At 37.4% G+C, this 15186-nt stretch overlaps 1 protein-coding gene across 2 annotated transcripts in view; it reads left to right on the top strand.

Moving 5' to 3' along the window:
• The first annotated feature begins 421 nt into the window (after window positions 1–421).
• Window positions 422–15186, top strand: part of ADGRB1 (adhesion G protein-coupled receptor B1) — a 500908-nt gene continuing 486143 nt past the window's right edge. For both annotated transcript variants that reach the window (XM_063451001.1, XM_063451000.1), the window contains exon 1: window positions 422–1599. The gene's annotated coding sequence lies outside the window, so the exon portion shown is untranslated. The remainder of the gene's footprint in view (window positions 1600–15186) is intronic.

Below are 15186 nucleotides of genomic sequence, written 5' to 3'. Positions count from 1 at the left end.
CTCAATACCTTTATAATTTGTTTTTTGTTTTCTTCTAAATTACCTTCCATATAATCATCAGCATTGTGGTTATCATCATCATCATCATCATCATCATTATTGACCTTCTCCTCTGCTGGGAAACTTCTTGGACAGAGAGAAGCCATCACTGCAGTATTTCAAGTCCCTCTGCAAGTGAACAAAAAAAGGGTCTCCCTCCCCTCCACTCCCCCCCACCTCCCCTTACCAAACCCCCACAACCCTTTCTTTCTGTGGAATGCAGAATCCAGCCAATACAATGTAAACTTATCCCCAGCCCTGGTTGTAAGTAACCCACTACCCCCCCCCCCCCCCCCCCCCCCTCCTGCAGCTGTAAACTTGTGCAGCATTCCTACCATATACTTCATCCTGCTCTCTGGTCTCCACACTGCCTTCTGCACCAGCACCAAGCATCAGGACAGCTACAGGGGCTGCCTTGCAACACCCTCCAAAACCTTCTACATCAGCACCAGGCATCAGGACAACCACAGGGGCTGCCCTGCAACACCCTCCAAAACCTTCTACATCAGCACCAGGGATCAGGGCAACTAGAGGGGCTGACCTGTAACACTCCCACCCCCCTTTTTTTTTTACATCAGCACCAAGCATCAGAACTGTTAGCTACAGCAGCCTCCCCTGCTTTCCACATCAGCACTAAGCATCAGGAAAACTACAGGGGCTGCACTGTCACCTCTTCCAAAACCTTCTGCATTAGCACCAGGACAACTACAAGGGCTGCCCTACAGCACCCCCTTTCCAGCCCTCTGCTTTTTACATCAGCACCAAGCATCAGAACAGTTAGCTACAGTAGCTGCCCTGCAACAGCCTCCCCTGCCTTCCACATCAGCACCAAGCACCAGGACAGCTACAGTGACTCTCCTGCCACATCTTGCATTGCCTTCAGCACCAAGCATCAAAACAGCTAGAGGGGCAGCCCTGCAGCATCTTGCATGTCTCACAAAGCCCACTTTGAGTCTGTGTGACTGTGAGATTGTGTGTGTCTCTATAGCTGTTATATCATTGGGTCTGTCATTTACCCTCCCTCCTCTGTTCTCTCTCTCTCTCACACTCTCTCTCTCTCTCACTCACTCTAATGTGTGATCCAGAAAGCTTATAAAAGCCTGATGTAATTCGCTATGCAGCCCCTGGCTACAAAGACGGGATCTACTTTCACTGAGAAGCTAAAATAAAAAGACAGACAGAAGGCATTGCATACCAGCGGATCCTGAGCAAACATCTCTCTGGGAGACAATTTCCTCCTGTTGTGGGCAAGCTGCATGAAATCTTCCTGAAGAAGGCTTGATTGTCTCATTGGATGTAACCATTTCTGGGATATTTAACTGGGATTGTTACCTAAAGGCTGCTTTTCATCTCCAAATAAAGGTTGAGTGCTCCTATTACCTGCACATTGTGCTATAAAGTTCCTTCAAGCCACCAGGTTTCCTATTCTCCAGACTGGGCTCATCTCAGCCTTTCTCTGTTTTGGGAGATAGAGAGGGTTATGGTGCTGGGCTGATGATCTGACACCTGGAATTTGTCCTAAGGAAGACCAGGAGAAGATCTGAAGTGAAAGAATCTCAGGTAAACCGATACACTGGAACACAAACTTGTTTTATATTGGAGATTGCCTTTGGAGGGCATGTTTGTAAATATTTTGGAATTCAGACCTTTGCTAGCATTGCTGGGAGGTATTGCTAAGTGGGGGGTCTTTTTTCCAGATTAGTGATAATGGGGGGTATCATTCTACTTCTAAGTCATCTTATAGATGTCCATGGAGATTATAGAACAGGAACCCTCTATAGTATTCGTTTTAACTTTTCTATGCCCAGAGCCCCAGCTTTAACCCATTCATGACCAAGGTAAGGTAAAATCCATGTAATTTGGGGATGGCAACCCTGAAGTGGTTAAATGACAGTGGATTACATTATTTAGGTGTATATGAAAATAATGTCCTTAACCCATTGCTGCTGCTGAAAAAAACACCCATAATATAGAGAATTGTGATGCATCTAACATGCTTTGTGTTTATATGTCTGTGGATCTATGTGTATTGTGTGTTTATATGTGAATGCAAACATACTTACATTCATCCATCCATACATGTTTAACCCTTTCAGTGCAAATGGTGCATTGCACAGCTCTCTGGCACTGTACATGTTAATACAAAGCAAACACAAGATCCTACCACTGCATTGGAACCCAGACAGACATCAAATCATGACTACATGTAACACATGTTAATTGGCTTACTAATACATTGTAACTGGAGCTATTTCAGTCACTGTATAAGTTAGGTTATTATTACCCTGCATGGCACAGGCTCAGTGAAATACTATGATAGTGTGGGGCTCATTTAATGCTAGATTACTTGTTTTGTTTTTTTATGGGAGCCACCACATGTGGCATCTTAGAAGCTGGAAAATTCCACTGAATATTATTACAGAGAGGTAGAATTTCAGTGTTACACATGTGGCACGCAGACAGTTAAATGTTTACGAAGCGTAGATTATTTGAATTAATTTATTTATTTCTGTATTTATTTATTTGTTGTGTGTGAGAATGGTGGCATTATCATGAACATGTAAACTAGCATCCACAGCCATATGGGATAAAGGACAAACATATGGTTTATATATAATATATATCACTCTGTGCGCCATGACTTTTTTATGACTTTATTTAGCTTTATATTGGCAGCAGAAACATTCCTGTGTGTAATATATATCTGTATGTATGTTGATGGCTCTTTGCACAGCACATGGACTGGGCGTATAGCAGCAATTGTGCCAGAGGTAAAAGACCACCCAGGTTCCAAAATATAATAACCTCTACTGCCCACCACTGCACTCATGGGTTTCCGCAGAAGAAACCTTGATCTGTACGGGTAATTGCAAGACAACCTTTTGTGAATTATAGTTCCAGACATCATGTAGGAGTTAATGGCACATTCGCCTACACTCCGTCATCCTTTTCTTAAAAAAATGTTTTCCAATCTTAAGCCTATCTGATTAAAGGTCTGAAAGGCAGACTTTGGCTGTAATTTAGTTATTAAAATGTAAATGCCATTGAATAGGAGAGAGTGAGAATATAAATGACTTCAATGCAATGTGCAAGCCCCATTCATGGCTTGAGACAAGAATTGGACAATGACATGATTTAGAGACCTTCAGTTTGGGCACTAGCGAGGGGCAGGGCGAATGTCTTCATCCTCTAAAAAAATCTTTAAAAATACTATTAAAAAAAAAAAAACACTTTGGGATCATGTAGAGGTTCATAATTTTGTTATTGTGACATGGACAGATAAATGACTAGTAATCAGTGGCATTGCAAAAACAAACAATATTTCTAAAAAAATAATTATAGCTATTCATTATTATGGCATTCATCCTTGATATACCCTGCAAGACTTGTTGAGTGTTTTAAACCGGTTTCATTTGTGTCTTGTGTGTCCCCTAAATGTAAATGTATTTATTACCATAATTACTTATTGTGAACTAGCCTCCCTATTTAATGAGTGGGGTGCTGCTAAGGACTATGCGTATATATTCAAACCACCCCCCTATAATTCACCTCTCTGTGTCAGGTTTCCCAGATGAATACCACCACCTAACATTGCACATTTCACATGTTCATAGTGACTAATACACATTATAAATGATTCAGCTCCACTAAAAGTGAGAATTTCCTTAGTTCAAATTATGTGCTGTGATTACACCTGCGTGTGCTGAAAAAAGACTCAGAGATACTTTGGGAAACTCTGATCTCTTTTAAATATAGAAAAATGGGAAATCCATATGATTTTGAATGATGTGCTCCATTGATGGAGTTTATTTTCTGTGAATTAAAGATGTAAGGCTTCACCTGGTTTTTAAATGAGTGTACTGGGGTACCATGTTGTGGATGCAGAGTACGACTCCGGTTACGACATGTTAATATTATGTTGCATTAACACTCCAGTCTAACCCCAGCAATTCCATAATATGGTAGAATCATTAGCAAGTTAAGTTCAAGGGGAGAGACATGCTCTTCTGATGAATTTCAATGTCTTCAACCTTTCAAATGGTGAGAGATCCATTGTAAGGTGAGGGCCTTACCTTCTGCACTGAAACAGTTAAAAATAGCATCATTTTCTTCATGGGAAAAATCAACCGTGAAAAATTATATATAGAATCCATAACTCATCAAGACTTGCATCTCCTTCACTTCCTAACCTACCTTTCTGTCTGGGGAAAAGCCCTTTCATCTCATCATTTTATGGGTCAACGAGCATTAAAAAAAAATCACCTAAATAATTCAGCTTGTCATTGAGAGAGTGGATAGAACAAGGATACAGGTTAGGGAGGATTGACAGAACTTGCAACAATTGTGGGAGCAAGGAAGCAACAGTGAAAATGATGCATTATTCAGAAATGTTGACATGTGTATGTTTTTTTTTAATTGTTTTATTTCATAAACAATTAACTTTTTTTCTCCTCGTATGCTGTTGTCTTAAATTCACCACGATCCATCAGCTAGCTGGAGCACCTTCCTGTGTCACTACTTAGTTTTGAATAAGAAATAAAGTAATTTAAATCATCCGAGAATGATTAAATGCTCTCTAGTCAAAAGACTGACAATCCGCTGCACATTTTCCTCCGACGTTTGTTTGATGGATGCGAATGAAATCATTGATATGCAATCCCACAGCAAGGAAATGGTCACACATGGTATGGTTTGGGAATCTTAACGTTTGTAAGAATCAGAACCAAGGATTTTGCTTTTACTTAACAGATATTTAGTGGTCATCAAATTTAGACCCACCACAGCTGTTCCAGAATAGGTCTGTGCTTAGAAATAGACACATGGCTTGGAGGTTTGATTAAATATACTCACTTATACAAAGGAAAGAAACACACTTGTATTTTCTGTTTAACAATAATGAAAGCACCCTTTATTTCTGAGCTATTGGTCGTATTGATGAACAAGTGTAACCTCCACACTGTTCACTGGATCGGGTGATCTTTTATTATTATTATTATTATTATTTTTATTTGTATCACCATTTATATAGCGCCAACAGATTCCGTAGTGCTTTACGGTATATATAATTCCTATGGTTGTACGGGCTACCAGAGTGATCTAGACAAGACAATGCTTCCATACCTGACATTAATAAATAATTATTTCAGCCAAGTACTCTCAGAATTGACCAGTTAACCAAAAATATCCCATGCTATCCAGTATAATAATACAATTGCTGTCTGAATCTGCGTGGGTTCTAATAGAGTAAACAAATCTTGTAAGACCCTGATCTAGGCCAGTAGTGATGGTGGCCTGTGGTCCATTTGTTGCAGATACCCATACTAAAACAGAAATGGTTAACCCTTTAACACTGGACATTACTAGTGACCCTGAATGCCTTGTTAGATCTTACATCTAATCAGAATATTTTTTACTTAGATCAGCCCCAAAATTTAGATGACCCCTTTTAAAACATTTTGTCCTGGAGTGAGCAATAGAGACACCTGGTGACGTAATGAAACATAAACATATACTCAGTGTCTGTACACTGAGTGCAAATATTCCGATAACGTGAAATTCATGATATCATTTGAGGAATAGTCTGTGTATTTCACTGCCTATTTTTATGACAGTCTTGTTAACATATTAATGCATTATGTGCCTGCTTTGACAGAATAGCTACATCGGCAGACCTCATGCCTATTCACAAATCACTTATTTTATGTTTATTTTAATTTGTGTATTATTTATTTTATTTACCATTCAGTCTACAAATTCCACACTTCAGAAAACTGCTGTCGTATGCATTTGGTAGAATCCTTCTTCCTATACTGTTATATAGTATATAATATAGTATAGTATATAGAAAGTCCATATAGCACATTGCTCGGTTAGAATATTACACAGATAGTTTGTTGCCATTTATTAGGATAATTCTCTCCACTGACTAGTGAAATGCCTCATACATGCAGGCTGCAGTCACCACTAATGAAGCATAGAGGGAGCTCTGCAGCCACCTTTCAGCTTTCCGATATACCAGCATCGAGCTAGCTGCAGACTGCATGGTACAGCTGCACTAACACTGCAGATAAAGACAAACAATATAAAGCCTTTCTGTGTAACATGACATCATGAGGCGTCAGTCGATAAATCCCTCTCTCGTAGCCTTTTCAACAATTAAATCTTAAAGATTTCTTCACAGACAGCGCCCCGCGTTCACCCAGCAGCAGGGAAGAGGTTAACCATCATTGGGTGTATACAGGGTTGGAATTGTGCACGTTGCTGTGTGGGGCCCTTAATTTATTAGAGGAGTCTTCATCTGCTCACAATGTTTAAGTACTAAGCACTGGAAATCTGTATGTATTTAAAAATATTGGGTATATCTTGTAAGTACTGCAGAGAGGGGTATCTGCAATCTGCTTCACTTCTTGGTACACAGAGAGAATACACTGCCGAGCATGCGGAGGCATGAATCTTGTGCGATCATTAGCCGTTTACAGAAATATCTAAGGAGACTGGAGTTGTTAATCTGGCACACACACACTTTTCCATTTAGAAAGGGTTACATTGTATGTTCTATCACTGGATGGTTGCCATTGACACCTGCATTACTGCATGTGGATTTATACGGAGAGAAGGTGTGAAGAATGCCTTGGGCTGCTTTGCCTTGTTTAGAGTGCGGCCAATTTTATAAATTCAGAAAATATAAGAAAATAATATACAACATGAGCCAAGAGAATTTTAAAGACCCTGTCTGTTTTTTTGTTTTTTTTTAAATGATATAATTAATTCGCTAATTAAGGTCTTGATTTAATATTGTTAAATAAGCTCCCAAAAAATGTCGTATTTTAAACTTTTAAAATGGTTTAATATTATGAAAAAAACATTTTTTTAGTTTTGCTATATTGATATATATATATATATATATATATATATATAAAGAAAAAGTAGATAGCACTCCACGGACTCGCTTTGTTTGAATAAAATTTAACTTTTAATGCTCCAAGTTAAAAAATCGACGTTTCAGTCTGACCAATCAGACTTTCCTGATGAAAGTCTGATTGGTCAGACTGAAACGTCGATTTTTTAACTTGGAGCATTAAAAGTTAAATTTTATTCAAACAAAGCGAGTCCGTGGAGTGCTATCTACTTTTTCTTTATATTTTTGCCAGACAAGCACCCGGCAGTGAATATTTAACCACAGTGAGTGCAACACTACTTGTATTTTTTATATATATATATATATATATTGATATTTTAATATTTGAAATAATAATTTTTCAAAAGAATCATATTAAATTATTTGAAATTCTTGTCTAACAATATTAAACCGAGGCCTGTTTGGAAGTTCAGCTAAATGATTGACTCTTGATGGCTGAAAAGTACAGTTGTATGAGGTTTTTTGTCCATCATAGATACCAACGGATTAGGGCCAAAATGGGCGAAATGTCTCATATGCCTTAGGCATGTACACAGTAACAATTCTTAGATCTGCTCGTCTTCAGTGGGGGAATGTGCACTATAAATAGAGAAGCGCATCTATCCACAAACCGTGCATTGATTTCTATGCATAATTAATTCATGGAATATATAATGTACAGATGTTGCCCTTCTCGGTATCCAACTTTCTGGGATTTGTTAGATCTTTCTGATAAGGAACTTCCACTGACTTGGACTGGACTCTGTCTACTACGAACACAAGGGAAGCCCGGTTGAATGGTGGCACTGACTACGGCTATATTTGTGTCAAACACGTAATGCCACACATTCTTACCCTCAGTCTATTTTCCAGAGTTTTATAATAATGGTATTTGACATATGCTCACATTTGACTGACTACCCTGATCAAAGAGTCATTACCATTCAGAGCCAGGTAACCTTGACTTTGGTTTAACGAAAACAAGTCTCTGGTCAGGTGGATTTTTTTTTTACATCTGTCCATGCAATAATTGTCAATATCTAGCTCTCCAGCTGCTACAGATGTGGCTGAGCGTTCCTGGAGTATCAGATGACAGGATCTGGAAAGTCAAAAAGGGCCTGCCCCCGGCATGGTCGTGTTTCACAAGCTGACGTTGGCACTCAGAGGAATGTGATGGATGTCTAATGATATCGTTAATGACACAATCTCTGCATAATGCCTCCTTCGTAGAGAGACAAGCGTCAGACAAAGTTCTCTACTTCATCTTGCAACTACCCACCTTCTTAATATTTAATGCAAACATTATTTTTCCTTTTGAAATGTTTCCTTCCCTTTATTTGATGCATATTTCTATTCAAAATACATGAACAAATCAAAGTAGCTCTTTAGAGCAGCCTGTACGCAATTTGTTAAGTGTTTGTATAAAACAAGGCATGCTGTTCCAATTACCTTTTTTCCTTTGCCTTGCTTTTTCAAAACCAGATTCTGAAAAATCCAAAGCACGTATTAAACCAACGGACATATCTAGATATACAGAGAGTCATGGCTTCACAGTTTTGTGAGCTTGCACCAAATTAAGTATAAAACTGTCACTGCACTCTTTATATATCAGTACCTTTTTCCTGCCATACCTGTAAAGCATCAAAATAATCTGTCTGACTGACACTTCCTATGATTTACCATTGGTTACATTCACAGATCAATTAGTAATATTATAAGCAAGAAAATGCATTAACAATTTGAAGGATTTTTTTTTTAGTAAATGACACAAGAATAAGGAACGTGACAACAGCTTATCTGTCATGCAACAACCACCACTCCGACAGTGGCTGAAACATTTGTCAGAGAGAAGTGGTTCATTACTTGTGCCTCTTTTTAATACGTTGGAAGCATCGCACTTGTGAACCAAACAAAGGCCTAACATGAGACACAAAAATAAAATGACAGATGAGAATGTTTGGTACAAATAAAGGAATCAAGTAAAATATGAGATGTTCCAGAAAAACAATCTCAAATGTGATCACTACATTTTTTATACATAACCCCCATACAGTCACCGCGATCTTTCTGGTCTACATTATGAATTATTTATACATACGTCCCATGCCCTGTAACTACAGGTCACTGCAAAGAGGATCATCTTTTTTTAGGAGTCCCATAAGTAGTGGTAGACCTTATTGGTAGTAGCTGGTATTTGGGTAAATTTAGACTTTTCTCTGAAATGTGTTGACCCCCATTTCTTACTGTAATATCCTTTATGTCATAGTGAGGGCATCTGCAACCCTTTGATTACCACCACAAGTGGCCATGATGTCTGCAGGTTGTCCAGACATCTTCGAACAAAAAGCCTGGCCGTGTTTTAAAAACTTTAGAATAGTGCCATTCCTCAAGTTGTGTTAATGTTAATCAAAGTTCTCCTTTTAAACACTGGACTTCTTAAAGATTGGTCATTTAAAATGATATCAACACAACATTCTTATATTCTTTCAAAACATATACGTATATATACATATATATATATATATATCTTTTTTTTTTGTTCTTTAACGCGTATCAGAATTCTGTTTTTCAAAATTCAAATGAACAGATTTTTTTGAATTGTCAAGGCTTATGTAATGCTTCTTACCGAGCAGAACTCTTCAATCCACGCTAACGTGTAGAATGTACAAAGGGAAATATTTCACGATTTGCACAGAGTTAGGGAGAAACAATAAATTAATTATGGTATGTCATGCAAGAATGGATAATGCGTGGTCTTCCTTGGAACAGAATGTTCAGATATAAAAGATAACATATTATGCTAATCATAACGAACCATACAGATTTTAAGTGGAAGACTATAAACACTGAATACACAGAACAGTAACACTACGGTGGAAATGACCAAAGTTATCATGGAGCTGCCCACCTTCTCTAGCTCATACTGGGCTTCAAGAGGCAGATGGTAAGTATAAATAATAATAATAAATAATAAACAGTGTGTATTCATGTGGATAAGCATGAGTCTGTAGACATGGAGAGATTTCATGGAGAACCTTAGAGGCTGGAGAACTTTAGGGATGACATTTTGGTAGGCAGTGGAGGGTGATGCACTGTGCTTGCCCAGGTAGCAAGTTGTTGGGGAAACCTAGTTTATACCAACTCTTGTTAATGTTATTTCTAGCTATGACAATAAATGTATAGTGCCCTAGCAGGGTATACCTATCAAAAAGGCTATACTTATTGAAGAGGCTATACATAGACAGGTTCGCGAGGTAGGATTTATGGAAACATCTCCATCGGTGCAGACGACTTGATAAATGGTCATAGGGAGGCTTAATCACTATTTTAATTATACTTTGTGATTATATGTCATATTTTCTGTGAGCATAGAGCTCACTGATCAGTTGACCTGTATTGATAAGTAATGGCTGGAATCTCTTTTACTACATATATTAAATGCTCAAGTGTCTTTTGAGTTGTAGTCTGTGGCAGGAAGGATTCCACAAACTGCCATTGCAATATCTAAGGCTTTCTTCATTCAATCAGCAATTACTGATTGTGGATGTCTGTGTGCTATTTCAATAGGCTGTTGTTTACCTTCAACTTAAAACCAATTTTTACAAACATGAATTTTGAAATATGGTGAGACCTCCATATGTGTGTCTGCATATATATGGAAGGGCGGCATCCTGGGGTTGTGGTAGGGGCTATCCAGCTATAGAACCCAAGACCCTCTCCTCTCTGGGCTGTCGATGCTTTATCTTTGCACACCTTCCTCTCCCACTTCTCGTCTCCATGTCCAAATATCATACATAGGTCGGCCATCTTCTTTTATGTTGGTTGATTGATCAACCGACTGACGTCCCTCTTATAATATGTCTTTTGTCCCTCCCAAAATATATATTCTGATTGGCTGAACTCAAAAAGCAGAATACATACAGAATACAGTTTATATATGTATATTACAGTTTTGTTTGTTTTTTTCGTTCGCTTGCTCCCCAAGCTCTTATTACTAATTTTTTCTAATATTCAGGGCGGGAGTCCCGTGATATTTTCATGCATATTTGGATTTGCTGCTGTTATTCATTCATATAAAATCCATTTATATAAAACAATTTCAGATTCTTCAAGGAAATCAAGAAATGTGATAGGAAGGCATGTTATCAAGCACAATATTGCCTTGCAATCCTGCCCTGGATATTCTGACCAGTGCTCCTATCAGCCAGTCAAGCAGTGTTTTTATTTATTTAAAAATCATTTGGGAATATGTAACCAATTTCTCTTATTGAGAAAATAGGAATTGAAGAACAAGATTTGCCGATCCTTCCCTCCGGCAATGATATTTCCTTTCTATAAAGAACACATTTCATAAATCCATAATTTCCAGTGTGAGTGGTTTCTGCAGTAAATAATATCTAAGTATATTTCCAACATATATATCAGACACAAACTGGCCGTCTGGAATGGCCGGCGAAACTCCATTCTCTTACCAATCTCTTGGGCCATATGAATACAAAACCTTGGACAGATGTAATGACTACATACTAGGACTGAAATGGTGACAAGCTATTGCAATTTATACATTGTATACTGAGTATACATATATGCATCTTAGTATATATTCTCATATTAAAGAATAAACAAACTAGGATTTTTATTAAAATTAAATTTTTCTATTCCTTGAGAACGGTTATGAAAATTTAGTGAATGAATGTTCGTCCTTAGATGGGCACTCTAAATATCAACACAACTTAAGCTTAATGAAGTGGTTTTGTTAAATAGATCACAATCATGCAGTCTCACTGCTCGATTCTCTGCATTCTAGGCCCTAGCCCGACCTCCACTGCCTGTGACTCACACAGTCTCTCTACACATTTTCTGAAAAAGAGTCTACATTTGTTTATCTTCCCTTATTGCACAGTGTGTTTAATTTAGAATTTATAATATCCTGCTCTGTTAATTGCCTGCCAGAGCCTTCAGCAGCCTCCCATGAAATAATTATCAAAATTACACAGTGGCCCCTATCTACAGTGGGTATAGGACTAGTAAAGAACATAGTTAATGTATATTCATTTTTATATTTGAGGTGAATTCATTATTTATTCATTGCTGGAATTAATAAATGCCTCTGTGTACTCCTTTATCTGATAATTTAGCTTCAAGGAACTATGTGCCTTTGGTGACTTTATATCCAGACTTTCTCATCTACTAATACAGCAGAGCTAAAGCACAAAGAACGACAAATCGGTGTCTTTTCAAGCACAGATCTCCCTTTCCCATTATATGGGCCCTTAGGACGTAACTTGTGCACATTGTGCATGGTAAGTTTAGCTGAGACAAAGGTTGATCATATAGAAGGATGGAGAAATCCCTGCAGTGCAAAGGTGCATTACTGGATACAATGTGACTCTGCAAGATTCTACATCATACTCTTTGTCCGTTTGCATGGTATCGATTTAGATTTAACCGTATCTTTTTTGTGCATCAGAGCAGATGTCTACCTAAAATATTTTATCCGCCTAGAGGAAAAGATTGCTTTTTGCCTTATTTATGTTAAAGCCACATATTTGTGCCCTCCTTCTCTTGGCAAGGAATACTGTAGAGCAGCGCATTGCTTGGTATAAACTGTTTGCAGCATACGCGTCTTTCACCTGGTGTTTGGTAAATTGATATAGCACTTATCTCCTGGGGATTGCTTGCTCAGTATAAATGTAAAGAAAATTTCTAGCAAATTGAGAATATTTCGAGCAAATTCATCATCTCCCTGGCTTCTACACTGAATGCTTCTGTTCTTTATTTGTGAGTCTTTAGAAAAAAACATATAAATCAAAGATTTTTTTTTCTTTGTATCATTAAATGAGTAAACAGTTGCTTTTCGAATGATGGATGTTATGTAGAGGACATAGTTCACAGCTGTCTGACTATAATCATAAGACTATATATAATTAACAGAAATCAAATTCTAGGTTGATTTTTGTGTGTTTCTTTTATTTTTGCTGCTGTAACATTGCAGACCTTTTTATTAATACATTATAAACATTGCATTTTATGCTATTTTCATTTTCAGAGTACTGCTTCTACTGTCACTAGGGAGTCAAGCTCTTATACAGGGTCATAGTAATTAGGTTGCCCTCCACTTATATTGGCACCCTTGGTAGAAATGAGCAAAGGAGGCTGTAAAATAAGGGCTTTATTGTTTAACCTTTTGATCTTTTGTTATAAAAAGACACAAAAATACTCTCTTGGATTATTGCAAATGCTACACTGGCTTATAAATATATAATATATGTTAAATATATCTGTTGGCACCCTTTTATTTTTAATACTTTGTGCTATCTAACTTTGCCAAGATAACTTTGCTCTAAGTCTTCTCCTATAATCCCTGATTAGGTTCGAGAATTCATGGCAAGGGATCTGGGACCATCCCTCTATATAGAATCTCTCCAGATCCTTAGCATTTTGAGGTCAACTCTGGTGGACTCTTCTCTTAAGTTCACCCCATAGGTTTTCTATGGGGACAGAGATGGCCATGGCAAGACTTTAATGTTGTGGTCATTTACCATTTGTGTTGATTTTGATGTATGTTTTGGATCGTTGTCCTGCTGGAAGATCCAACCACGGCCCAATTTAAGCTTTATGGCAAAGGTAGTCATGTGTTGATTTAAGATCTGTTGATATTTGATATTTGAGTCCATGATGCCTTCTATCCTAACAAAATGTCCAGGTCCTCTGGCAGAACACTTAATAACAAACATTAAAGATAAAACATTAAGGAGCCACCACCATATTTAACTGTGGGCATGAGGCACCTCTCTGTGTGCACCAAACCCACCTCTGGTGTTTAATGCTAAAAGCTCTATTTTGGTTTTATCTGACAATAGAACCCAATCCCATTTGAAGTTCCAGTAGTGTCTGGTAAACTGAAAACGCTTGAGTTTGTTTGTGGATGAGAGTAGATGCTTTTTATTAAAACCCTTCCAAACAACTTGTGGTGATGGAGGTGGATTTGGATTGTAGTTTTTGAGACTTTTAGACCCCCAAGACATAACTAACTTCTGTAATTCACCATCTGTGATACTTGGAAAAAAAAATTGACACTCAAACCACCTCTAAACAGTGTGTTGTGACAATATAGTCACGTCTTCTTCCAGGTTCATTCATAACACTCCATTTGACCGGAACTTCTTAATTATTGTATTATTGGTGGAAATGTTCAATGTCAATGCTTTTATTGTTTTCTTATAGCTACTTCCCATTTTGTGAAGCTCAACAACCTTTTGCCACAAATCACAACTATTTTCCTTGTTCTTACCCATTGTGATGAGTGACTAAGGGACCTTGGTCTCTGTATTACCTCATATTTGGGAAGTCGTGGTTGAAAAGGTTCATGTTCCTAGTCACCAAGGTGTACTGCAATTGTTTGATATCCATGAGAGCAGAATATTTTTGAATATTTTTTTGAAGAAAGGATCAAAGGTTTAAACAATAAACAGCCACCTCTGTTCATATTTACCAAGGATGCCAATATTAGTGGAGGGCATTGTAGTTACTGAGGTTTATGAAAAGATAGACGACTTGCTAAATTTAGGCAAAAAACACCAGGCTTGGGGGAAAAACTGCAGTTTGGCAAAGTTGGATTTTAGCTTCTAATTCTAAAAGTAGTTTGTGAATGTCTGGATTCTCATGATATTCAGTTTACTACGTGTATAGCTGAAATAGAAAAGGAGCATTGGTATCTTCTTATAAATGAAACACAAAATTATAAAAAAAAAAAACACTATAAATGTTATTAATATTCCAAAATATAAACATAATAAAAATTTATGAAAGTGCCTTAAAACAGAAAAAAAGACTGTGTTTGAAGTTGAGAAATAAGCCTTTAACATCATTTAAATTTGTGCAAGTTATTGATTTAAACCAACCATCTACAAAAATCTATGAAACCATTCATTTGACATCAGTCATGTTATTTATTTACTTTTAACTAGTTAGCTGGAGTTTCCATGTTGTTGTTTAATGACTTTGTATTGATTCAAAATCATTTGAGGTATTGCTTGTCCATCAATTCTCTGACATGTCCCTTGCTCAACAAATATATGGACCTGTCTGATGGGATTCTTCCCCGAGTACCACAATGCACGTCAGAAGTATAACATTGTTTATGGAGATTTTCTTATGAACGAATAATGATAAATATAGAATCAGGCTGCACATGGTTAAGTACCAGTTCAATGTCAATGGCTAAGGCAACAAGTGTTGTTTCTAAC

Source organism: Pelobates fuscus, chromosome 4 (assembly GCF_036172605.1).
Source record: "Pelobates fuscus isolate aPelFus1 chromosome 4, aPelFus1.pri, whole genome shotgun sequence".
In the NCBI taxonomy this organism is placed as follows: Eukaryota; Metazoa; Chordata; class Amphibia; order Anura; family Pelobatidae; genus Pelobates; species Pelobates fuscus.
The sequence above is the reverse complement of the archived record's forward strand: the minus strand, read 5'-3'. Positions and strand labels throughout refer to the sequence as shown.